This window comes from Vidua macroura, chromosome 3 (genome assembly GCF_024509145.1).
Source record: "Vidua macroura isolate BioBank_ID:100142 chromosome 3, ASM2450914v1, whole genome shotgun sequence".
Taxonomy (NCBI): Eukaryota; Metazoa; Chordata; class Aves; order Passeriformes; family Viduidae; genus Vidua; species Vidua macroura.
The window spans coordinates 89,720,466-89,745,101 of NC_071573.1; the positions used below are offsets into that span (position 1 = coordinate 89,720,466).

General features: G+C 39.1%; 1 protein-coding gene across 8 annotated transcripts in view; it reads left to right on the forward strand.

The window, feature by feature from the left end:
• KHDRBS2 (KH RNA binding domain containing, signal transduction associated 2) overlaps window positions 1-20,061 on the forward strand; it is a 356,668-nt gene extending 336,607 nt beyond the window's left edge. For 7 of the 8 annotated variants that reach the window (XR_008436254.1, XR_008436252.1, XR_008436255.1 and 4 more), the window contains one exon: window positions 2,559-2,813. The gene's annotated coding sequence lies outside the window, so the exon portion shown is untranslated. Of the gene's footprint in view, window positions 1-2,558; window positions 2,814-20,032 lie in introns of those variants that run through there. The other variant, XM_053973490.1, reaches the window with a different exon arrangement.
• The last annotated feature ends 4,575 nt before the right edge of the window (window positions 20,062-24,636 follow it).

The window sequence follows — 24,636 nt, forward strand, 5'->3', positions numbered from 1 at the left end:
ACAGCAATCTCAGTCTGAGAAGAGGAAGAGCCTTATGGTCCTATTGTATGGGTGGCTGGCTTTATAATAGCCCAAAACAAAATATTCATGATCCTTAAACAGATTCAGATTACCACATGTAGACAGGCAAAGTAGCCATGCACAGCGCTGTGGAGTTCCAGTCTTCTGTCCACGTACTGCCCTGCTAGGAAAGCATGCCAAGGATTGCAGCTGATCAAGAAGGAGGAGAAATGTTTCCTCCAAGGAATCTTTGGATTCAGCAAAAAGTTCTTATGATTCCTGTAGTCACTTGAAGTTAGATTATGGTAATTAGTTCATACATCTAGTCTTTTGTGGCCCCAAGTAAGAATGTCCTTGAAGGCAACCACAGACAGAAGGGGACAGCCAATGCTGATGTGCCACACCGTTAGTTCAAATATGTAGACACTAGAAAAGGTTGTAAATTCACATTTCGGTGAATTTACACTGAAAAAATTCACACATTCACTTTGTGTGTGTGTGTGCATTTCCTGGCTAACCACATGTGCGTCCATAGGGATACTAGATCTCTGAAAGGATCTTAAATTACTTGCTTTGGTTTTGCTACTTCCTTTTGATATTGGGCTGTCTATATGAATTGAAAGTGAGAAAATAGCTAATACCACATCTGTTCATCGTAAACCCTTCCTGACTGATGACTTGCCTTCTCCTGGGATCCAGCATTGTAGCAGAAAGTAACTGGTATAACCTGCAGCTACAACTACATCCTGGAGTTCAGCTTATTTTCTAGAGAAATGTACATTTCCTTAATACTGATCTATAGGCTCAGAAAAATAATGTATCTGAGGGAAAGTTATAAATGAAACTTCAGGCTGTTGCTCCTCTGGATGATACTTGCCTGATTTTCCTACAGAGAATCATGTGAATTGTTACCTGTCATTGCATCCCCATGTTTCTCTCTTAATACTTGTCAGTATGAAACACGCCACTTAAAAGAAATTCGCTGCCCAGACTGGGCAATTTCCTTGTTACAACAATACTTTTTTTCTTATTTTATCTTGTGGTTTCATAAGTGCTAACAGATTCTTACCCAGTGCTTTTTAAAATGCTTACTGATCCACACAGACAGAAAAGGTAAACAACAGCTAAGCAATTGGTCTGACAGATAGTGCAGTCCCTCAGGAGGCATTCATAACATCCACACCAACACTGAGTTATTCTCTCTCAGGAGCACCATTAGGAGTTATTTCATCACCACCGTGTCTGTAATTCTGTAGCATCAGTCCCAAGGCTGGCCAATTCTCCTCAGCAGAGGTTAAACTGTAGGCAAAACCACTTCACTGTTAAAAAGAAAGTAGAAACAAGCCTAAAGTGTTAAACTTCCAGTTTAAAGTCCCATTAATATGGACTCTTACAGATAAAATAATTAAACTGTGAACACGAGGGAGTAGTGTATTGACCTATTCATAATTGTATACAAAGGGAGAGCTTGCATCTAATTTTTTGTTTAGATTAATAATTCATTTTGGTTTAAGTATGTTTTGATCCTGAGTTATTCAGAAAAATAATGGTTTTGAGAAGGACACAGAGTCATTATAAATGTAAGTTGGATATGAACTATGAATGGGATTCTATTCGATGACAAATGTAATATTTGTAAGAGTAAATAGGTAAATAGTATTCAGAAATTCACACTTTTTTCACATTTGTCAAATTCACTGGAAAGCCATGCACCTTTATGGTTTGTTGAAAAAGGTATGGAAAGTCAAAAATAGGTACAGAAAATAATTCCAAAAATAAAAAAAAAAAAATACAGGAAAATATACCAATAGTGAAATTCTAAATAAATTCTTAGCTATTAATTCAGTCAAGAAAAGACTAAGTAACTTGACTACAGCCTTCAGGTGCCTACAGGCAAAAAGTATTCCTGACAGTAAAGAGCCCTCTAATTTAGGAGGAAGGAATTTGTAATTAGCTGGAGCCAGGAATTCCAGTCTGTTCCCCCATCACCACATTAACAGTGAGAGCTTCCAACCATTAGAGCCATCTGGGTCTCTTAGAAAGATATGCTACATATCATTCAGAAGCTACAGGGGCTGATAGATAAATTTTGGGACTACACAGGAGGTTAGACTAGACAATAATGCATCATTTCTTCTGCCCTTAATATCTATTTCTGAATCTAAATAAAAAATGAATAAGGTTAACAGAATCTGGCCCTCAGCCGTATATATTTTATCATTTAATTACATTTCCATTTGAGGATTATAATTCAGTTCTCTTATGACTTCGTCTCTGAAACTTTTCTACAGGATACCAGAAATAGAGTATTTCTTATTCTCATAATTAAACTTTGAACCAAATAAAAGTTCTTCAGCTTGCGACTCTGAATTAGCACGTGAAAAATTTAAACAAATATAATTTTAGCTTCTTTGTTATGAATGAACAGAGCAATCATATAGCACAACAAAGTGTTAATATCTGTTATAGCCTTTGAGCTCTACAAATGTGTGCTTTTGTTATGATCGTGCTTGATATGCTATGTCTTGACTAGATCTTATTTCATTCTGTTTCTACAGGTTAGTGAGACTTTAATCAAGAAAAAAAAAATCTAATGAACAGTAATTTGAAACACAGCATTTGGAAAGGTCAGAATGGTACATTACATCCTTATTATCCAAAAGAACAGATGAGTTTAATATCCTGGCAGCATTTTCCTGTGAAGAAGATATTAAACAAGAACTGAAAATGGCACAAGGTTCTTGCTTCCTTTTCCATGACAAAGATTGTAACAAGATGATGGAACTACACAGAATAAATCTCTTTCTGCTTTAGTGGTCCAACTGTGTATTCTGTCTAGATGTCAAAAACCTAAGCCAAGCAGAGAGCCAGCATGCATGCTATTTGTTTCAATTCCTTTACAACACACTTTCCTGCTTATATGGCCCATTTTCCATTAATATTTTGTAGTCTTAAACATGGGAAGATATGTTAACAGAAGGTGCACAGTACACCCAGTTTTGCTGCATAATATATTGAACTGCAGCAAATAATGTGCTGCATCAGCACTGCTGAAAATACTGATTTTCCAGCTTTTCTTTGAAAAACTTAAGAGCAGAGATAATGTATTCCAACACACAACACATGCTTTGGAGACTCTCTGAAGGTATGGAATTCTTTGAACGCAAAGGAATTTGCAGTATATCCAATAGGCTGTTTTAATATAAGAACTGTCAGAATTTCCTACCTTAAATCATTATCTGCATAAAGACTCTTCCTTTTGCTTATAGGTCTAAGGGGGGAAAAATCTTCTGGAGCTGGATGTTGTATTTTCTTGCTAAAATACAGCATCAGGGTCCTCATGTTAAATGTTAAGTGAAAAAGTGCTGTGCTTAAAAATGAAAAAAATTAAGTACATACCATGCCCTTGTATTATTTACTTATATGCAGTCCTCATGAGATATGATACCTGTGGTATTACCCACAAATGTAACAAGTTAGATTTTAAAGATATCAATAGTTATTAAAGAAAACATTTTATATCATTCCAAAGATAAAAAGTCTTGGAAGTATTACTGGCTGAAGTAGACCTGCATGGGTTTGCACAAGCTTACAATCAGAAATCATGCTGAACCTCTTTTTCCCCCACCATCTTGAAGAAAAACTTCTCTGTGGTACATTACATGCAGCATCTTGCAGAGAAAAGCCATTCTGCTTTGGTCAAGAGAGACAAAACAACCATATCCAAAATATGTTTTCAGTATCTCAAATGAATGTATAAGTATGTATATTTATACTTGTTGGGTTTTTTTTTCTATTTTCTTTTTTAAGTGATTTTATTTTCCACTGGAGATTGTAAATGTATTTTTCATCCTTTGTTTTGCGACTATAAAGTAGGGTAGCTTTTCAATGCATTGGCATGTGCAATCTATTTCAAAACTTCACAGGATTTGCAAAACTACAGACAAAAATCCCTAATGGGTGTTCATTTCGTAAGTGCCTGCAGAAATTAATGTTTTCTTTGTGCCTAGAAAAAATCCACTAGATACAAGTTTCTGTCAAGTTCCTTGTTATTAAGCTAATAGTCCTTGAAACTGAAATTACTACAAATAGCTCTTTCATTCTTCCTAACCAAACGTATCAGCCATCCAATGTGCCACATACAGAAAATAACATATAAAACTATTTTTCAGTTCCTAATTATTATTCACAATACAAATCTGTGAATTTTTATAATTTATAATTTTATAATTAATAAGAACTCTGACCATACATACTTTTGTATGAAAAAAATAAAATATATGCAGTTGTATCCATCTTTTAAAAGATCATGTTTAGGGCATGACTGAATAGAGAATGCAGGGTTTTGAGGGGAGACTCAATGTGTAGTCACACAAATATCTGCAGGATTTCTTAGAGAGTCAGTCCAATGCATCAGATGAAGGAACTGGGTCACAGTGTTTAACATGGGGAACACCTTGAATACATTGTGCAGCCTTATTTAGTTATTCTATAAAATGGATTTTTTTTTCACTACACAATTACAGTAATTCTTTTTTGAAAAGTTGCCAGAATAATCAAGTCCATGTTATGAACCAATTCAAAAGCTTGAACTTGAAGAGACACCTCCTTTTATTAATTATTTCCAATAAATAATGTGGGTTTTGGGCATTTCCATGAAGACTTTCTTCAGTGGAATGGTGAATATGAGTTTTGCATGAAATGTTGTGTCCTTGAACCCATGAGAATATCTCCAAGTACAAGGATCATATAATCCTCTGTGAGGTATATTCAATAAATTAACAGCAGAACAAAATTAACAAACAAAAAACATGAGGCTGATGGAAAGGTGTCATATTGAAGCAAGATCACAAAAGAGACACATCAAAGCACAACAGGCTGTGTGCAACACACACATTCCCACAAATAGGATTTTGTGCCAGGAGTTGCTGGTTCTTTGTAATCCCGAAAACAAGGACACTCAGACTCTGCGAAATATGGTTTAAAATAACATTTATTGCAGCTAACACTTTAAAGAAAAAAAGGTTAGCACAGATGATCTTGCATCCATTCAGGTGCTGGGAAGCCCAAGTTATGCACCACTGAATGAGCCTCCGTGAAGTTTCAGTATCCTGTGCAGATCCTATCCATGTAAAGGTTACCCAGTATTTCAGTCTTTTGAGTTCCTGTAAGGTTTTCTTAAAACAAAATAATTCCATTAATCATTTTCACTGTCAAAGGAAAAAGGATACACACATGGGAATTTGTTGCTGCTGCTTTAGATAAAGGCAAGGAGTTAGTGTGACCCAGTGGCAGCTGCCCACAGGCTACTTCATTACAATCAGCCAGCCAAGCTTGTCCTGCAGGCAGAGGATGTGCAGAGCACAGCACAGACCAGGAGGTCATGCTGTGTGCACAGCACATTTTGTGTGCACAGCACATCAGTGCAGGCCTGTGCCTGTTTGGGACAATGGCTGTGAGACACTAACTCCCCTAGGAGCAATGGTCTCCTGGTAAGGATCTCAGCACATGTGTGCATGCATACCTGGTTTGCATCTGCATATAAAAAGCTGCTTTTGTTCTCTAAACTGAACTGGTAAACAGTATTAAAGTCTGCATACATTAAAAACTGTACATGTCCACTGCAAACACATCTCTGTACAGGTTTGTCCTGTTTGTCAAGATGACGTTGTGCTGAAGTCAGATAGACATTTACAATTACAGAATTTATTGCCACTAATAGGCTGTGTAAATACATTTTTGCAAGCGTGATTTTTGTGCCTGCAGCTCAAATTCTTGTTATACTTGCATTTGAATTTGTTTTGTTTTGTCACACAATGTTACTTGGTATTATATGAATAATAACCCATGAGCTACAAAACAGACTAAAGTCAAAGGAACAAAGTCAGTTGCATTATTAAAAAGAGATTAAAATAATTTGACATGAAAGGCATTTTAGAGACAATACAGCCTGTCTGACTTGCTGATTTGCACAGAACCTAATACATCATTCAGCTCTGGTACCACCTGACAGCTGCTCAGCATCTAATGGGAAATGTGAGGGTGGTCACAGTCCAGTTCATAGTGGACAGGTGCTGGCATCACAAAAATCATCATCACAACTGGCACTAATTGGCACCTTTGTTGACAGTCTTGGCAGAGAGGCCACTGATTGAATCTGCACAGAGACTTCCTTGCAAACTCTGCTGGCTTGGGCTGCTGGGCTCAGCTCGTCCTTCACTTAAACCATTCTTAGTTTTGCACATATTTCCCAGGAGCACAGTCAGGTCCTGACACTCTATTTGCCTGAAATTTCTGTGAGCATGCACATTACCATGGCATCTCTCTGGAAGTCATACCTCTGCACAGAGGGTTAGACATGCCTCAGGAACAGCAAAGCCTGCCAACTGATGCTGGCCAGCAGAAGAGCCTGGGAGCTTTGGCTTGGGGTGGAAGGAGACAAAAGGGGATCAGACCAAAGGCTGTTCTAGAAGAGAAGCTACATATGACCCACATAGAGCTCCAGTATCACCTAAGATTTTCTTAATTTTAGTTTGTTTTAGATACAACTGTGATTCTGTGAAGTTCTAATAGCCACTTTTATTCTGTGCTTCAGTTTATTCTTTTGTATGAAGGTCCTATTACTTGTCTCACTCTCAGACATAATATGAGGCTTTGCTAACTAATCAGTGTCCTAAAGTATTTAAACATTTCTGATGGAAGTCAATAGACACATTAAATATCAGGATTCAGATTTATAGGAACTTTTGTTTCTTAATAATTCTGTTAAATGAGTTGCAGGCAGTGACTACTGAATATATCCATTTTGCATTTATACATCATTCACTCTGCTGTAAATACAGTTGCATTAAATGCAGTTTCTTCTGTCGCCTCAGCCCATGCTGTCCAAATCTGTAATTAAAACCAATTTTACTTTGGTGTATAGAAACCTGTACTGTTTGTAGGTTAATTATCTATTTTTTTTTTTTTTTTTAGCTCGGTAGACAAGTCAGTAATGTGACTAGGATTTGAGAATGTTTAAATGGTAACAAATAGAAGTTAAAAGAGGGTGATAAATTTGATTGCAATTAGCAGCAGTAACTGAAGTATAGAGATATTACTAGAACTCATTATTACCTTTTTCCAAAGTGAAGAAAGAAAGGCAGGCAGGTAGGAGGGAAGGAAGGATAAAAAAACAAAGGAAGTAAATAAAAAGTAGGAAGGCTGGATAAAAAGAAAGAGAACAGTTCTAATTTCATGTGTATGGAAAAAATGTGGAATTTAGTGCACATGGGTTTGTCAGTATACAGATAAAAGTGAGGAAAAATAAAATAGAAAAGTGATAAATGAAATCAGGCAAAATAAATCTTAAAGCCCTGAAAAAATATGTAAAAAGCCCAAGGTTTGCCTGTATCAATGTACCTGAGGAAGAATGTACTTTCATTAGGAACAACAAGGTTATAACATAATATCAGCACTCAAAACACCAAGGTTGTAAGATAATAGGAGGCTCAAAACACCACCAATCAAGAGTCTGAAATTCTCCCCATTGATTTTTCACTTCTGTATTACATCTGATCCCAAGGAAATACCTTCTCATTTACATGCATCTACATAAATTCTGGATGAAGCCACCAGCTTTTTCATCCTCCAGTGTTAACAATGAGCAGTGGCTGCTATACTGTGCTCCTACACACACTCTGGAAACAGAATATGTCATCGTTAGCCTAATGAGGGGAAAGGAGGAGAGAAATTGCTAAATGTTTTCTCTCTAGCCCAATTAAAGGAGAGAGAGCAAGACAAAGAGAGAGGGAAGGCGTGCTAGAGGGAGAGCTGTGTACGTGACAGATTTCTTCCTGCCTTTAGCTACAAGAGCATTCTCGTTAGGTAGAATTGAAAAAGACAAGAGGATGTGGGAATACAAAGGATAAATCCTTCAACTGAAATCAGACTGTGGCAGCATGATCCATCAGTCTGAGCTGTACATTACCTTACAAAAATAGCTTGCTTGGGAAGGAAAGAATATGGTACTAGGTACACTATTGTCATTACTGGTCTTAAGACAAGTTATCCATACAAATGAACAAAACTTGTCTGCCTGCTGAAAGCCTCCTTGGCCACCCACAGTCCCCTTTCAGGACTGCTGTAGAGGGAGAGAACTACTTGTGTATGAAGGACATCTCAAGCTGAGCTCACTGACAAGTGCCAACTCACTCTTTATAAAGCAAACTGAATTGATCCCATGGTGTTTCGTGCCAGAAACATCAGGCCTGGTAGAAAGGGTGTCTACATCCCTGAAAACATGCTAGGTCCCAAACTTGTCCTGTCCCATGGGCCTTGGCACTGCCAGGCTCACTGGGCCCAGACTTTTGCCAGGTACCACAACAAAAATTTCCCATTACTGATAATTGCAAGCCAGTGCTCAGGGACTCATGTTTGGCCTATAAAAACTATAGGTTTTTTCATGACTCACAAGTCTTTGGGGGTGAGTGTGCAGTTCTGGGATCCAGGTGAGCTGGGAGCTGAGGATCCTAGCTAAAAACCATGGTGTGAAGATTTCAATAGGTATCACTGAAGCCAAGGAGAATGTTCTTTTTTCAAACACAGAAAAGAATGTCACATCCAGTCCTATGGCATGACACTTGTACACACATTCTCACATGACAGAAGAATATCTGCGATATATATATATATTATATCTGAGATATAAATGGACTTGCTACAAGCATTTCTTTGCACCCACAGCTCTGCTGTTGACTCCACATGCTGTTAATGGCACCTTTCTGCCATGCTGGGACTGCATATTAAAAATATATCCATCCCATGGGCCCCCAACACTGCTGACTGACTGCATGTGACCCAGGGTCCATGGGCAGGTCCACCGTGTCTGCAACAGGACAAACACATGAGGAGGCAGGTGAGGGATGAGAGTCAGTGGAATATTCTTTGTGCCCAGACTCTGAAATTTTACAAGACTGCATGACTACATTAAGATGCAAGGTTTTTCCATGGGTTAAAGAGACTATGACCAAAGATAACTAGGAAAGTGGAAGTTTCTTTGTTATCACATCAGCCACCAGGCCCTGATGCAATTCCAGAATTACATCCCACACTGTTCTCATTACCTGCACAATGGCCTGAGCCATTCAGCGGTCAGAAGAAACTACCTTGCATCCCTATTTATATTTAGTGCTCAGACACGAGCTGAATGATAAAAAGCAGGATTGATGTGCCTAGTATAATCCAGTCCCCAAATGTTGAATTCCTCTTACTTATTTTAAATCTCTCCACATCTTGCGTTCTGACTAAAATGTAGCAGCTAGCTCTGTGAGCTAAACTATAGCTGCCCTTTTACCATTTCAAGTGCCAGAAGCTTTAGCTAAGGAAAATGATTTTGTAAAGACTTACTATGCTCTGCTAGTCTTACCGAGTGCAGTTCCTGCCAGTACCTAAAAGGAAATTGAGAAAGTTCCTGAGAACACCTTGCATCATGAGTCGCTTGCTGTAATTATTTTTTAATTCTTAACTCCTGACTCCCATCCTGGGAGACCTTCTTGCTTGTTCCATCATCCAGGCATGAGTGGATTAGATTTGTTTTTTCCCTGCAATGAGACCTAGTTTCATTATTCACCACTCATCTGAGCACAGAAAATAGAAGGCAAATATTGGGTCTGGTTTCTGGTTGTCCAAAAGGAGTCACAGGGATGATTTCCCCAGCCCTCCAGTTAGGAACACAGGAAAGGAATGGAACTCTCCTGTCAGGCAAACAGGTGTTGGGAAAAGTAGCCTGTGCTGCTCTGCCAAGAAGCATAGCCCAGACTCATGTAAGTGAGCCCAACACAGCCATGTCTGTACAATGGCAAACAGGAGATAAGGGAAGACTGCAATTAGGGTTCAGTCTCCTTACAATATTTTTCTATAATTTCATATTTCTTACTAAGTATATATTATAAATATTCTAGTCAACATTAACAATGTCATAAGATTTCCTTTCAAAATTTGAAGGTTTGTGCCTTCAAGAGGGTTCTTCACATTAGATTCTTTTATGCTCTTTTATGCTTTGTGTCTTAAGAAGTACTAAGCTGCCCAGTAAAAAACACCTGACTCACATTTATAATACTCAATTTCTTTCTACTTTTAAATTAAAAATTCTGACCCATTGAATTCTGAAATTCCAACACTGTAGTCTGTACAGGGTGCTAGCAAAATTAGTATACACATGACTCAGTATTTTCAGTTCCTTTTTCCTGAACTCCAAATATCACAAGATCTGAAATAAAGATAATTCTTCCTGATGCTTGAGCACAAGATACTAAATTCAGTCTGATTTAGTGACAGAGCCTGCCATTTTAGGAGATACAATGTCTGTATAATGAAATGGTAACATATTTGTTTACAAATGCCATCTTCTGAAATACCATACTTGAAATTAACCACTTACTGTTTCTCTTGAGAGTTTAGCACAATATTTTAATTTAATGGACTAATGTCAGTTCAGGTAACACCAACTCTTGAAAACCCATCACATAACTGGCTCCCTCTAATGTTTACCAATGGCAAGTCTTTGTGCCCCAGCCTGGAAATAACTGCCCTACATTACCCAGCAATGGTCCGTGGTGCTGTGAAGAGGAAGGAGTACAGTCAACAATGGTATGATGCAGATACTACTCAAATACTTTCTGGTTCCTTTCCCCTTGCCTTCATATCTCAGCTGCTGCCAAGTCTGCCTCACATTAAGGAGACTGAAGTTATTAGCTTCAACACTGTTGTGGTTTGACATGGAAGTGAATTTTTTCCAGGAAGTTGGGTCAAACCAATCAGTGGTCAGGTTTGGATATTGGCATCTGGAGTGACCACTGAAAGTATGGACACGTCTCTGAGAACACAGGGGGTTAAAAGCAAGAACTCCCAGGGGAACTCTCTCTTTGGTTCTGGTCGTCAGAGAGTGCAGACTCTCCCCTGCCCAGCTTTAGGCTGGGTGGGGGAGGGGAAGCCACGCGGCCTTGTCCAGGTAGGCCGAGGGGCTGAGGGTCTGGAACCGAGCCAGCTCCTGCGGACAGAAGGGTGGAGAGAAGCGGAAATGCCTTTGTCCCCCCCCCACAGAGGGAAAGTGATAGAGAGCCTGGCGGCACCTGGAAATTTGCCGGCAGAGGAGAAGGAGAAAGAGGGGGGGATGATGCCCAGCGTGGGAGACGGAACGCTGGACCGAGATATCAGCCGTCCAGGGAGTCTGAACTTTTAACCCTTTCCAGGAAATGAGGGCTTTGTAAAATATTACTCCTCCTTGATTGGTAGTGGAAGAGAGTCCGGGACCTGACATGTTAGAAGAAGAAATATTTAGGTGGGAGGAGATGATGAAGTAGCTTATGGCTGGACTTTTCTTGTTAGCCATGGACTGAACCAAAATCTCCTGCAATAGAGACTGCATTTTAGGGGGATGCAGTGGTGACCCAAGGAGACCTGCTTCAGCTTCTAACAGCACAAGAATGGCAAGAACAGAAGAAAGCTGAGGAAGGAATGGTGATGCCCTCTGTCTTCGGGAAAGAAGATGATTTCTGTTCTTGGACCCTTGGCCCCAGGGGAAAATGGGGGGGGACTGTAGTCCCAAGATGAGAAGCTGAACTGTTGTATCTTTGGGTCCGTGGCAAAGCATCCTTAAAGGAGCTCTATGAGCAGTCTGTCCATGCACGGTGGTGAGAGCACTGTGACATGGAAAGGAGAGTGTCACACTGGCAGATTTTCTCCGGGCGGTTGCCATGTGTGACAGGGAAACACAGGAGGTGGCAACTGTGTTTCCTGGGGGGTCTGTGGCGCAAGAGAGACTTCTCTCTCCCTTGATAGCTTGAGTATTGATTATCTGAAGGGTGGTAATTTGATCAGGAATCCCGGGTGATGTTTCATGGCGGGTGTTTGTGGAAATTGGGAGGAGGAGGGGTATTTTAAAGGGTCTTCATCCTGGATTTAGTTTATGTGTTTTCAGTAGTAGTAGTAGTTTAATAAAGTTTTTTCACCTTTGTTATTAAGTTTGGGCCTGCTCTGCTCTGTTCCTGATAACATCTCACAGCATTTATTTAGGGAAGGTGTATTTTCATGCGGGCGCTGGCATTGGGCCAGTGTCAAACCATGACAAACACACATCTTATTTTTTATATAAAAATAGTGCATTAAATCGATGTCCTAACAGCTACCAGTAAAAATTCTATCCTGATCAGCGATACCAACACAAAAGGCAAACCTAGTCTGAATTATCAGTCAGCACTTCAGCAACATTCCAATTATTTTCGTCATTTAGAATGACCAAAGCAGTATTTTGAAATTACATCTAAAACTGTAGCAGTTATTAATCAATGAGCTCTAGCAAGCCAGATTCATGATCAGCAGAAGGTGGAGACAGGCACTACATCATTTTGATCTTACGGAATAATTTCCTTTTAAGCACAAGACTTCCTGCAACTGAATCTCTTCATCAATTGAATGTCCAGAATAACAAGCAGACAATCTTATGGCTTTTAATTCATTGCAAGAAAAAAAAATTAAATTAAATTGCATCTACTTCCCCCAAAACTGCTTGAATTTTTTCATTCATGTACACCAATTTTTCATTACATCTCAATTTCTCTGCCATTAGGATGCACAACAGGACCTGCACAAGCTCTAACTACAGCAGACCAGAACTGAAATGAGTTGTTAACAGTACATGTTTAGGGCTGATGTCTTCTTAGAGGAAATAAAAATAATTCCTTTTTTTTTCTTTAATTTATGAAACACCATGGCTACAATTTTTGTTTGAAACATTCATTCACATTTTCACTATGTAAAAAGAAATAATGTTCAAATTTTCTTGATAATGTTACATAAATTCTTTTGCCTTTAATAGTAAAAATATATTTTTTTCTTTTGAGCAATCTATGGACTCTTACATTCATGTGTTCTAACAGGCATCCTCTTTTCTAGTGTACCTTAGTTATGTCCTGAGCATTGTCACTTGGGTATTATTAAAAGAAAGACCTAATTTTACTTCATCTTATTTCTTATCCCAAGTCAAATAAATGTCTAATGGTGTTATCAGTGGTTTAAGTCACTTCTCTACTCCTTTACAGTTCCATGGATCATCAAAACTTTGTAACAATGCTCAGTAAAATCTGACCAAATGTACTTTAATTATCTCGAGAAAAGGAAGGTCTGTAATACTACTTTTTTGAGTAATGCTCATATTTTTTGGTAATCTTAAACATTAAACATTATAATTTCTTTCTATATATTAAAAATGGCATCTTTGAAGCACTGGGTTTACATAATCCTATTAAAGCATCTCACTCAGAGAAGCTAAAAGTTCCAAAAAATTGCAGACCATAAAGTGTTATCTGAGGAGTATTTTATTTCTCTGAAACACACTTCAGAAAAACCCTCTCCGTGTAATTATCCTCACAAAGAGCTGCTGGATTCTGTTTTACTTAAAAAATCAGAAAAATCTTTAAAGCTTTTCTCTGCATTAAAGCCACTTCAATGCCAACAGTATTCACTGTACAAAACCCCTTAAAATATCTCCTCAGAGATCTGTAATTCAGTTAGGTTCTGAAGAACGAGGAAGAGAGCTGCACATAGAATTTCTTTGGCTATTACAGTACTAGCCTAAAAAGCCTGTCTCATCTTTGGTATCAGCCAAATAATTCTATTTGATTCTTGCCACTACCTGTAGATAGGAATAGGAATGAAGGCTGCAGGTCTGGGTAAATGTTGAACTCGCTGTGATGCTGAGGCATCACCGTAGCTCTGGTACTGAGAAGGAATCAAACAGAATTTCCCTGTTACTATCAGAAAGCCACTTTACCACTCTACCCAACAACCATAAATCATTCCTTTAGTGAGGTAGTGATACTCAGCTTTGCCAGAAGCCAGTGGACTGAGGGAACAATCCTTCTGTGTCTGGCATCATTTAGATACTGTCCTTGTGCTTCTGCTACCAGCCACTAACAGAGCTTCACCTTTGGACTGAATTCAGTATGGTCTGTCTAAGGCTCACTGGCACCCTCTACTCTGCTAATTTGAACCACTGAATCTTCTGCTCTTCTTCCTTCCACACTGGTTTTTGAAGATACTCTTGATCTATTCTATATAGACACAAAACCTAGGAATATTCTTGCCAGATGGCTACCTAGCATTCTTATTCACTGCTAGTTGAGTGTACTTCAGTTATCATGACAGGGGCTGTACAGGTGTCAGAGATTTAAAAAAAAAAAAACGTTTAAAATATTTCAGACAGAAAAATCACATCTCATTTACAGCCTCTTCTGTCAAAGCATAGATTTTGAGAAAATTCAGTCTGAATAACATGTTCATGCTTCAGGAATTGTCACAAAAACAGTATAGCACAGCATTCTTTATGAAACAGAAAGAGAATTTTTTGTGACATTCTCTGAATTTTCAATGATTTTACATAAGACTTGACTCTTCCAAGTATGCAATAGCATGCAATCAAATGAGAAGTAAACACAGTGTGCCTAAACATGATGTTTAAACAATAAAACAAAAACCAATTCAGGCGATGTTAGTAACAGAGCAAACAGATGAGGAGGGGATATGTAAGGCTATGACAACCAACCTAACCCCGTATATAAACAGATAATGTAACACATTGGAGAGAATGAAGTTAGTTATTGGCTGCAGCTCCTGTATGATACCAAGTTATAATTCTCCACTTGTGCTGTGACATGTACATGTTATGGTATTTCCTCAACTGCAAACAAGTGGATTAAGAAAAAAGGTGTCTTGCTAATAAGCACCTATGAGGAGATTGGGTTTTAAACTACAGGAAGTGAGGATGGGGCATATTTTAATTTTAATTAATGCTCATCTAAATTTATGCAAATCATTTGACACTGTTCCTCAGTGTCAAACATCTTTGTCTCTAATTGGAGAGACATGGATTTAACAGATGGACAAATAATTGGCTGGATGGTTGCATTTAAGGTGTTGTAATCAACTACTCAATGTCCAGGTGGAGAGCAGTGATGGCTGGAATCCCTCAAAGGTTGGTACTGATGCTGTTTGACACCTTTGTCAGTGACATGGACAGTGGGATCAAGTGCACCTGTAGCAGTCTGCTGACAGTCTCAAGCTGTGTGATGTGGCTGACAGGCTGGAGGGAAGGGAAAACATTCAGAGAGACCTGGACAGGCTTGGGAGGTGGGGCTGTGAGAACCTCATGAAGTTCAGGAAGGCCAGGTGCAAGGTCTTGCATGGGGGTGGGGCAATGCCCAGCACAAATATATGCTGGCTGGAGAAGGGGTTGAGAACATGTTTGAGGAGAAGAACCTGGGAGTATTGGTGGACAAGAAGCAAAACATGAGCCAGCAATGTGCACTCACAGTCCAGAAAGCCAAAAGCATCCTGGACTTCATCAAAAGAGGAGCAGCCAGCAGGTCAAGGGAGGTGATTCTGCCTCTCTACTCTGCCCTCATGAGACTCCATCTGGAGTGCTGTGTCCAGCTCTGGTGTCCTCAGCACAAGAAAGACATGGACCTGTTGGAACAGGTCCAGAGGAGGTCACAAAGATGATCAGAGGGCTGGAGTACCTCTCCAGTGACAGGCTAACAGAGTTGGGGCTGTTCACCTTGGAGTAAAGAAGGATCCAGGAGACATCTAGCAGGGTTCCAGTATTTTAAACAGGCCTACAAGAAAGCAAAAAGACTTTTTTTATAAGGGCATTAGTGACAGAACAAGGGGTGATGGCTTTAAACTGAGAGAAGGTAGGTTTAGATTAGATATATGTAGCAGGGCATCTCACCCCACCCCACCTGCCCCTCAGGAAAGCTTCTCTGTTGCTTGTTAGCTAGTGAAATAACTCAGAGCATCTCAGTCTCACGAGCCTCACGTAAGCCTTGGTGAAATAACTCAATCAAAACAGTTTGTCTTGTAGTGAGCTATTTCAGTGCCATGGAATTGATGTTTTCAGCTGACAGTAAATATCTTGCTGTCAAAGAAGATGTGGAAAGATAAGCTGGAATTTCTGACCGACAGACACTTCATTCTACAAACTATAAAAGCCAAATTTTCATAAAGCAGAAATCTTCTGCATGTTCCCTGGGAATCTATGGGGGTCTCTTGGGACACCAATTTTGTGGTTATTCCCTTGAGGGTTGAGTTAAAGGACTCTGTGTACACTACCATCATTTCAGTGGTAAGTTACGTTGACTCCTAATCTATACTATTTCTTTCCTAGCTATAATATAGGTACTTTGATAATGCACTGTTTTGTGTAATCTGCTAGTAGTTCTTGTGTTTCATACTGTGGAGTAAATAACTCTGTTTAAAGCCTCTTCTCTGATATCTCCTGTCTATTCAATAAATAACTCATTTTATACTAGACCTGATCTGCCATGCTCAGAATTTGCGAGCTGGAATGATTTTAGGTGTGGGCCACCTAGATACAAGCTGCTGCCAAAAATCTTAGCTTTAGGCAGGGCCTGTCTGAAGCTCCAGCTCAATCCATAAGAATATAGAGAAGAAATTCTTTACTGTGAGCATGGTGAGGAACTGGAACAGGTTGCTCAAAGAAGTTGTGGATGCCCCATCCCTGGAAGTGTTCAAGGCCAGGTTGGATGGGGCTCTGAGCCACATGGTCTAGGGGAAGGTGTCCCTGCCCACTGTATGAGGGTTGGAATTTGATTATTTTTAAGGTCTCTTCCAACCCAAATCATTCTAGGATATGTTCTATGATTCAGCAAGTGTACAGCTATGCCACAGCAGGTGAAAGGCACCTTCTTGCTATAGCATTCTTCACGACTGTCAAACTCAATTCTCTTGAGTATTCATGAGCTACTTGACACAATAAACACAGACTGAGAAGAAAAGGAAGTGCAACTTTTAAGAGGTATGATAGATTTACAAATTGCAACACACTTGACCTTGAAATATTGCCACAGTTTCTTATATTCATTACACAGCCAGTTTTGCCCTTCTTATGTATTTGGGGGATTTAGTTTCTTAAGCAGATATTTTGTGTCTAAATGTATGGATGCACTTTAAAATTTTTACATGAAGTTTTAAATTTTTAAAGTATCTGGTATTTCTATGCTTCTACTTTTTCTCCATATGAAAACACTGAAATTGATTTTAAAGTACACTGCATTTAGAATGAGAATTAACTTCACTGTGTCTTGTCTGAGTAGGTTATCTAATATCCCCTAAAAAAATAAACTGGAAATTACTACTGACACAGCTGAAGAAGATGAAAGAAAAAAACATTTAAAACATTCACCCCATAATAAGATTTAGGAACTAATGTATTAGAGTATTCACAACCATAACATATGCTATATTGACTGAAAAGCAGTCTTAAATAAGCAGTTATAAACCCTTACTTGGTTCAGGGAATTCTAACAATAGGATACTGCATGAATGATAAACAGCCAAGCCAAGAGTGTATGATTTGCTTTATCCCCAAAGCCAACACAGAGTCTTTCAGCATCAGAAATTCTACAAAATTGGAATATATGGGTACACACTTTTGAAATATCATCCTTTCATCTGATAAAAGTAAACAAACATCTAGCACACTTCAGCAATGAATTGAAGAGTTTCCTTTTACTCCTGGCATGCAAAATGAGAGCAAAAATAAGCACTGCATTCATACTTTGTACTTCAGAAGCAAGCAATTGTCTGCTTTATTTTCTCTGAAAAGCATAGTAGAGCTAGCCTGTGTAGTGTGTGAAATGAAATCCAGAATGCAGCTATAGTTAACATATTTCAGAAAGCATAACAATTCCACATGTTATGCCTGATGTTTTCTGCTGGAATAGCCAATGAAATATAATGTCACTGTTCTTTTGGGCTAGGGATAAATCACGAGTAGGATAACAGATTTATTATTATAATACCAGTAGACAAAATGTGGCAGTATTTGAAATTAATTGTGTGAGTAAATAAATAATTTTGTGATTCTTATGCACTGGTGACAGAGTGAAAATTTTGGAGACCAAGGCTGACAAACCAACCAGTATAAACAAACAATACAAGCTTTCTCCTCTAAACCTGGAAATGTCCAACACTTCTTGAGTGAACCCATGGACTATATTCTATTTCCATAAAATAATTGAGCTTTCTGCTAATGCTGCAAGTCAGTGTGCTGCCTCTCTACTACCAACCATCAACCACAGCTGAGGCTTCAGGAGGTAACAGTCCTGCCCACGCAGGTCTCTGAATTGGAACCCATAGGATCATTACCACCTACAATACCTTACACTTGAACTGGATTAGAGCACACTGTTCTCTATTTCTATGTAGGAGAATATCATCTGGGAGAGAAAAAGCTGGTGCTGGATGGCTAGGAGATTCCACACCCACTCATGAGAAGTGCTAATCTCCTTCCACTTTCAGTGAAATGTAGAAGGGTTTCTCTGTTAGTACATTGTACAACATCAGTAATCTGAAATAGCATGTCTTTGATACTTCTGCCTCTCACATTAGGAAGACATGCATTGCTTTTCTCTTTACTGCTGTTGAGAAACATACAATAAGCAATGATTATGATTCTGCTTTTCATTGCTTTATATTTTTTCTCCTTTGAATGTATGTTCTTAAAAAATGAAAAAGCAAGATTCTCATTTCTTTTTTTAACTGAAAATTGCTATCCACAATCTCTTTTTCTGTGAAGAGTTAGACTTAATGACCATTTGAGATACATCCTCAGCCACAGGTAGCAGGTCAATGCTGTTACAGAAATGGGTGATCTAAGAAGCATGTTCCAGAAATGGGTGATCTGAGAGGCATGCAACACTCCACATAGCTAACACAGAGAGGCCCAATGTCATTTTCTCATCCAGCATGCTTCTCTAAATCTGTTGGTCTGATTTGATATTGGATGTAAACTATTTCACATTGTGTGATTGGCAGATTTTAAATGTGCTAAATGACATTAAGAAAACATAAGGGAAATATGCTAACACTAAACGTTTTGCACAACATACCTGCGCTGGGCACCCATTCTTCTCTCTAAAGGAATAATTTTAGCAATGTCCATCATCTTTTCTTGACTTGTTTCCCCCCCCCCCACCATTCACAGAAGATTTTAATGTGCTGAGTGAGCCTGAGCCTTAGGCTTTCAAGTAGTCGAGTTCATTGATGAATCAGGGAGGAATGGGCAGACTTTTTAACAGAGTGAGGTGGTAAAATATTTCCTGCTTTGTGGATATATTTCACAAACTTTCTTCCAAGAATAGGAACTTGCAGGCTACTTCTACAATGCTGGTAGTATAAGCAATACTTTTTGTCAGATTTTACAGCTGTGTCCTCATTAAAATAAGTTTAAAATCTCATGACTTCACCCCGATTTAAAGCCATGAAGGATAGAGTGTTGTTTGTTTCAGTTGAAGGGCTTCTGGTAATTGCCAGCAAAAATTTTAAAAATCTTGAATGACAGAACACTCTTTCTGAAAGCTGTTTGGGAAAAACCACATTTCCAAGGGCATATGCAAAAATACAGTACAATATAATTGAGTGTGGTTGTTCAACTACAGTAAAAATGTGTGTTGTGTGCTATCTGTCCCTGGTTCTGTCACCTACACAGCTATGGTGCTACAGCATCTGACTAGAGGTGACACAGTACTGTGCCACCCCAAAGCCCACCAGCCAGCTCTTTTCTCCCCAGAGCCCCTCTTCACTCTTACTCTGCCCTCAAAGATGCTGTTTGCCACCACTCTATGCCTATTGGCAGTTTCTATATCTGCCCATCAAAAGCTCACTCTACAGATCTAGAACAGATCATCTGCCTTTGCAAGGACCTCCACTCATCCACTGGGCCAGACTGAGGAGGAGATGAAAGAGAAGAAAGAGGAAACTCTACCTCCTTTCTCTTTAACTGATTGCATGTGCAACACGGGCTGGAATGCCATGCACCTCCTTGTAATTAGGACATCCTCATGAGACACCAAAAAGATGAGGCATGGGATGCATGATGAGGCAAAGCTTCCAAAATACAACCCTCACCCCAAAATTTTGGATCAGCACTAGTTGTCCATGATTTTTTTAACAAATTATTCTGCTCCCATTTCAGATGCCTATGACTTCCACTTTGCTGAGTGTCTGGCTGTATTTGAAGAAGCTCTGAGAGAAAAAGCTTTTTGACAGCACAATTTCATATCAATAGAATCTGTTGTGCAACTACATTTTTCAAAGGTATTCTTTCTCAAAGGTTACTTTTAAACACTTTTTCCCCAGCTTGGTCTTCCCTACTTTAAAAGGCCACACAGGAAGATTTGTTGGCAATTTACTGTATAGATAGTAGGGGGGTGGGAAAAACAGATTTCACTTGCCACCTGGATGGACAATTGTTCATAAATCCTGTTTGAAGGTGTGCAATGCTTGATCCCACACCAAGGCAGAGTCTCTTTTCAGTCTGTTTCTGCCATAAATTCTGCCATTGATGCAAGCCCTGCTTTTATACTGCCCCTCAAAGACAAAATGCTGCTTTCTGCATCATATTCCAGTGATGAGGAAAAGTGACAGAAATGTGATGTGGGGTTTGACAGGCTGTTGGGATTAGTGCCTTGCTTAGTGAAATGGTTTTGAGACAAGAACCTGACAGAATCAGGGGAGAAAAGGTCAACCTTTCTGTCAAAATATTAGGTCCCATTTTTCAGCTTTCTTCATTTTCCTTTTTATATATCCATTGTAAACACTTTCAGCAGTAAAGGTACTCCAAATTTGTATTTTTAAGGAAGACACAGTCTTAGTGAACGAAGCCTTACAGCCTGTAAGTATTCCAGCCATATCTGATGTTATGCACATAGCACTTTTCAGAACTATGTGTCCTGTCAGGGCATATAAATTCAACAGACTTGGTAAACAAGGGGCCCAAAGGGAGCTGCTACTGGCTGCATTATAAATATTCAAGATCCAGTCAGCCATAATTAGTTTATTCCCTTTTGTTGACTTACATCCCCCTCCTTTCAGTCTGTATATTTTGTAAAAGTTCTGCCTTTAGAACAAAAGCTTGCTTGGGCAATTTTATCTTTCAAGCACAAAGAAAATCTTCTGACTGTGCAATGGGACTGTAAGTATATTCCATACATACTGGAGGGGATAAAAAAAGTCTGTCCTCCTTTTTGATGGGAACAAAGGAATTTTATTATTCTCCATGTTTCTTGGAAAAGGAAATGTCACGATTTATATGCTTTGTTCCTCCAAACCTTGTCTCCTTCTACATTTTATTTGGTTGTTAAATTTTTAAATATGAAAGTGTAATTTACGGTCTCATCCCTATTAATGGTAAAAGTGGTTTTGCTCCTGCATGACCCAGAAATTCTGTGAAGTGCCTCTGTTAAAATCAGAAGCATTGAAAAAATTGGAAAATATGAAGTGTTGGGGTTTGTCTGTCACATAAACTATTTTATTTCATATTTGCAAAGTGAAGCATAAACACATTAAAATTAATCTGTTGTACAAAGCCAGAACAATCCACAGAAAATTTACTTCATTGAAGGGACAAGAGATAAATTAATAAAACAAGAATTTATCTCTTCAAATAGTTATTTCTAGTGTTTAGCACTTGAAGAAAAGAAAGCTGGACTGTTTCTGGACTTAAAGAGATTAAGTTCAGATAAAGCATTGCCTGCCTGTCTAGGTTTGGAAAGACAGGTGTCTGCTAAGGAAGGCAGAAGCCTCCTTTCCTGAAATGGAAAAATGTAGACCCCTTCCATCCAAATTGTTATAAATTTGAAATTAAGGGGGGCTCTTAGGTTAAAATATGGGAGCAGGAATAAAAGTTCTTTATGAGGGAAGAAAATAAAAAATATTAAATAAACAATGCAGTGAACCAGAACAACACTGACAGAGTCAGAATACAGCCTGACACCCTCTTGGACAGGGTATTGGTAGCAGTCCAACTGGAATTGTGGCTGCAGTCCTCTTGGAGTGTCAGGTGTGGTTTTGTTGGAGTAGTGATCCTGTAGAAAAAGGGTGTAGTCTTCCTCTGAAGAGGCAGTGGAACAGGCAGCTGTTCCTCTGGGAAAATCCAGTGCAGAAAAAGCTGTGTTGGTGGGCCAGAATCTCACAACTATATGCAGGTAGGAATGCTTGGCTCCTCCCTCTGGGCGGAGCATCTCACGATGGATGTTATAGTTCTTATCAGTCATGCAGTGACACTCAATGACCCATTATCAGCAGATGTCTCCCCAAAGGGAGGGTTGATTGTGGAAGAGATAAGGAAAAACTGGCCACTTAACACAAGATAACTGCTATACAGATGGCAAATAGAATACACCTTGCCTTTCAATCTGGGACACTGCCCCTTTCTAAATATTGGTATTGCATCTCAGCAAGCTCATGCACAGTACCTCCTCTTCCTTGTCAGAATGCTAGCTCAGAAACTGGCAAATGGGGACATGGCAAGCTAAGTGTAGGGTGATGAAACTATCTGATTATATTAGACATCCACTGCTATCTATGTTGTTTTCCTGTTTGAGAGTCTTTTCTAATGTAGAATTAAGGTTTTTGAAATTATCATGAGACAGGGTCGAGCCCCTGGAAAGGAATACAAACTAAGCTCCTTTTGTGGAGCACATAGTATTACAACAATAAATTAGCAAGAACAGCTGGATTTTATAAGTGATATTCCACTTTTAAACCCCATTTCAAAATGGAGATACGTTACTAACCATACAACTATAGAAATATCATTAGAAATATTTTAGAGTCTAATCACAAAAAGGAGTGCTCTTAAATACAGGCCTCGGAGCCATGTGCAACTTTCTTCAAAGCTCAAGAAAGTTCTAATTAAATGTTTGGTATTGATCCTCCTCCATTCATAGTAAAAAAGTGTAATCACTTCTGCAGCTAGAAACATTCAGAGAATAAGACTGAGAATAGCTTAGGTACAATCAAAACAATTGTCAATGGAACGTGATATTTAGCCAAGCTGTCAGGACCCTGAGAGTGCTACCATCACTTTCTGTCCCTGTGCAGACCCCCAGCACCTTCAGTCCCTGTCTGCAGCCCAGGACCACATTTCAGCCCAGCCTGGGGCTGCCACTCCCTATACCAGAGATGCTGGCCAGACCCTGGCCCTGCCTTCTGGACAGCCCTCAGTCCTCCACTACAACCAGATTTCCAGACTTGCCCCCAGGTTTTCCTGGCTGGACCCTAAATAAGACTCATTTTCTCACCTTATCTAGGGCTATGGATGGACCTTTCCCCATTACCACACCAGTCTTGCTAGATTTTGTTTTGGTCAGTAATTTCACGTTCTCTGCTTGTGCCATGGTTGCCCTTCTTCGACTCCTGGCTCATCCTCCCTTGAGAAGCAGCTCAGCTGTTGCTTCCTTCCAACCTAAACTATTCTATGATTATACTTCCTTTTTCTTTGGGTACGCTTATTAATCACAACTGCCATGTTGCATGAAAATATATTGAATGGAGTCAAACAAAAAATTTCTGTGCCTGAACATGAACAAAGCAGTTCTGAATGCTGTCTGCCTATCATGGAAATACAGAAATATGGGGGTAAGCGTTCAGTCCATACAATCAGACTAAAGCTTGTCAAAAGTGAAAAGCCCCAAAACACCAGTGGAGCATCAGGTCTTCAGTCAGGTGTCCTTCTTCAAATATGCTTGACTGCACACTAATGTAGCCATAAGCCTCTTTACCAGAATTGCCGTTCAAAACAGGTTTTTCTGATAACAGCAGAACAAAAACATGCAGCAAACTAAATATAAAAGTTCAGCTAATATAAATCCAAAAACACCACTTCATTTTCATCCCTTACACCTACCTATTATACATTAGAAATCTGCCAGAGAGCTCTGTCAAATTGAACTATTGAACTCAAAGTGGCAAAACGCCCTCCCCAGGCAAGACATTTAAATCATTTTCAAAGTTAATTTCCTGCTCCCAGACTGAGAACAAATCTAATCGGGTCTGCTTCATTCTCCTGATGAAGAGGAAAATGTTGCCTGCATACTCAACAAGGGAAAATGTCCTAGAAGGCAGCCAGAGAACTTTCTCTGCAGCACCAAAGAACCCCCCCCTGCAAAGCAATGCATGTGGATGGGAATTCTGATTTAGCTGTCAGATCTTCCTGGTCTCCTGCTAACTCTGTTTTATAAGGAGACTATGAGCTGTTTACAAGCTAGTAGTGCCCATGGGAGACTGAAAAGAATCAGAAATCTATAGTATAGTTACAGGATTATGTTTCAGATTGCTGGCTATGCTTTCAAATAGATCCACCTCTAGTCCCTCTGGATTACTGGTGACCAAGGATTTTCCCCAGGTGACCAAGGATTTTCCCCAGGTTTTAAGGATATTTCCATAAAAACTTCTAAAATCGAGTACCAAAACTTCAATAAGAATAGAAAAAACTGAATAAGATTACTAGATGACTAAAGAGAGTTTGTAGAAGAACAAACAGAAGTGTATATGCACATGGGAACAAGAGCATACATGTTTGTGGTACAGCAATATAAAACAGGATTAATTCACATCTAGATCACTGTGTTATCAAAGCTAGAGGAGAAATATTATTAATTCTCTAAACAGAAGAATTGTAGAATTCTATTTCTGCATGCATTTTTACAACTCCATAGGGAAAAAATGTACAGAATAGCACCTGAGTTCCTAAGAACTTCTCATTTACTTTGAATGAAATAGTTGTGTGGGGTTGGT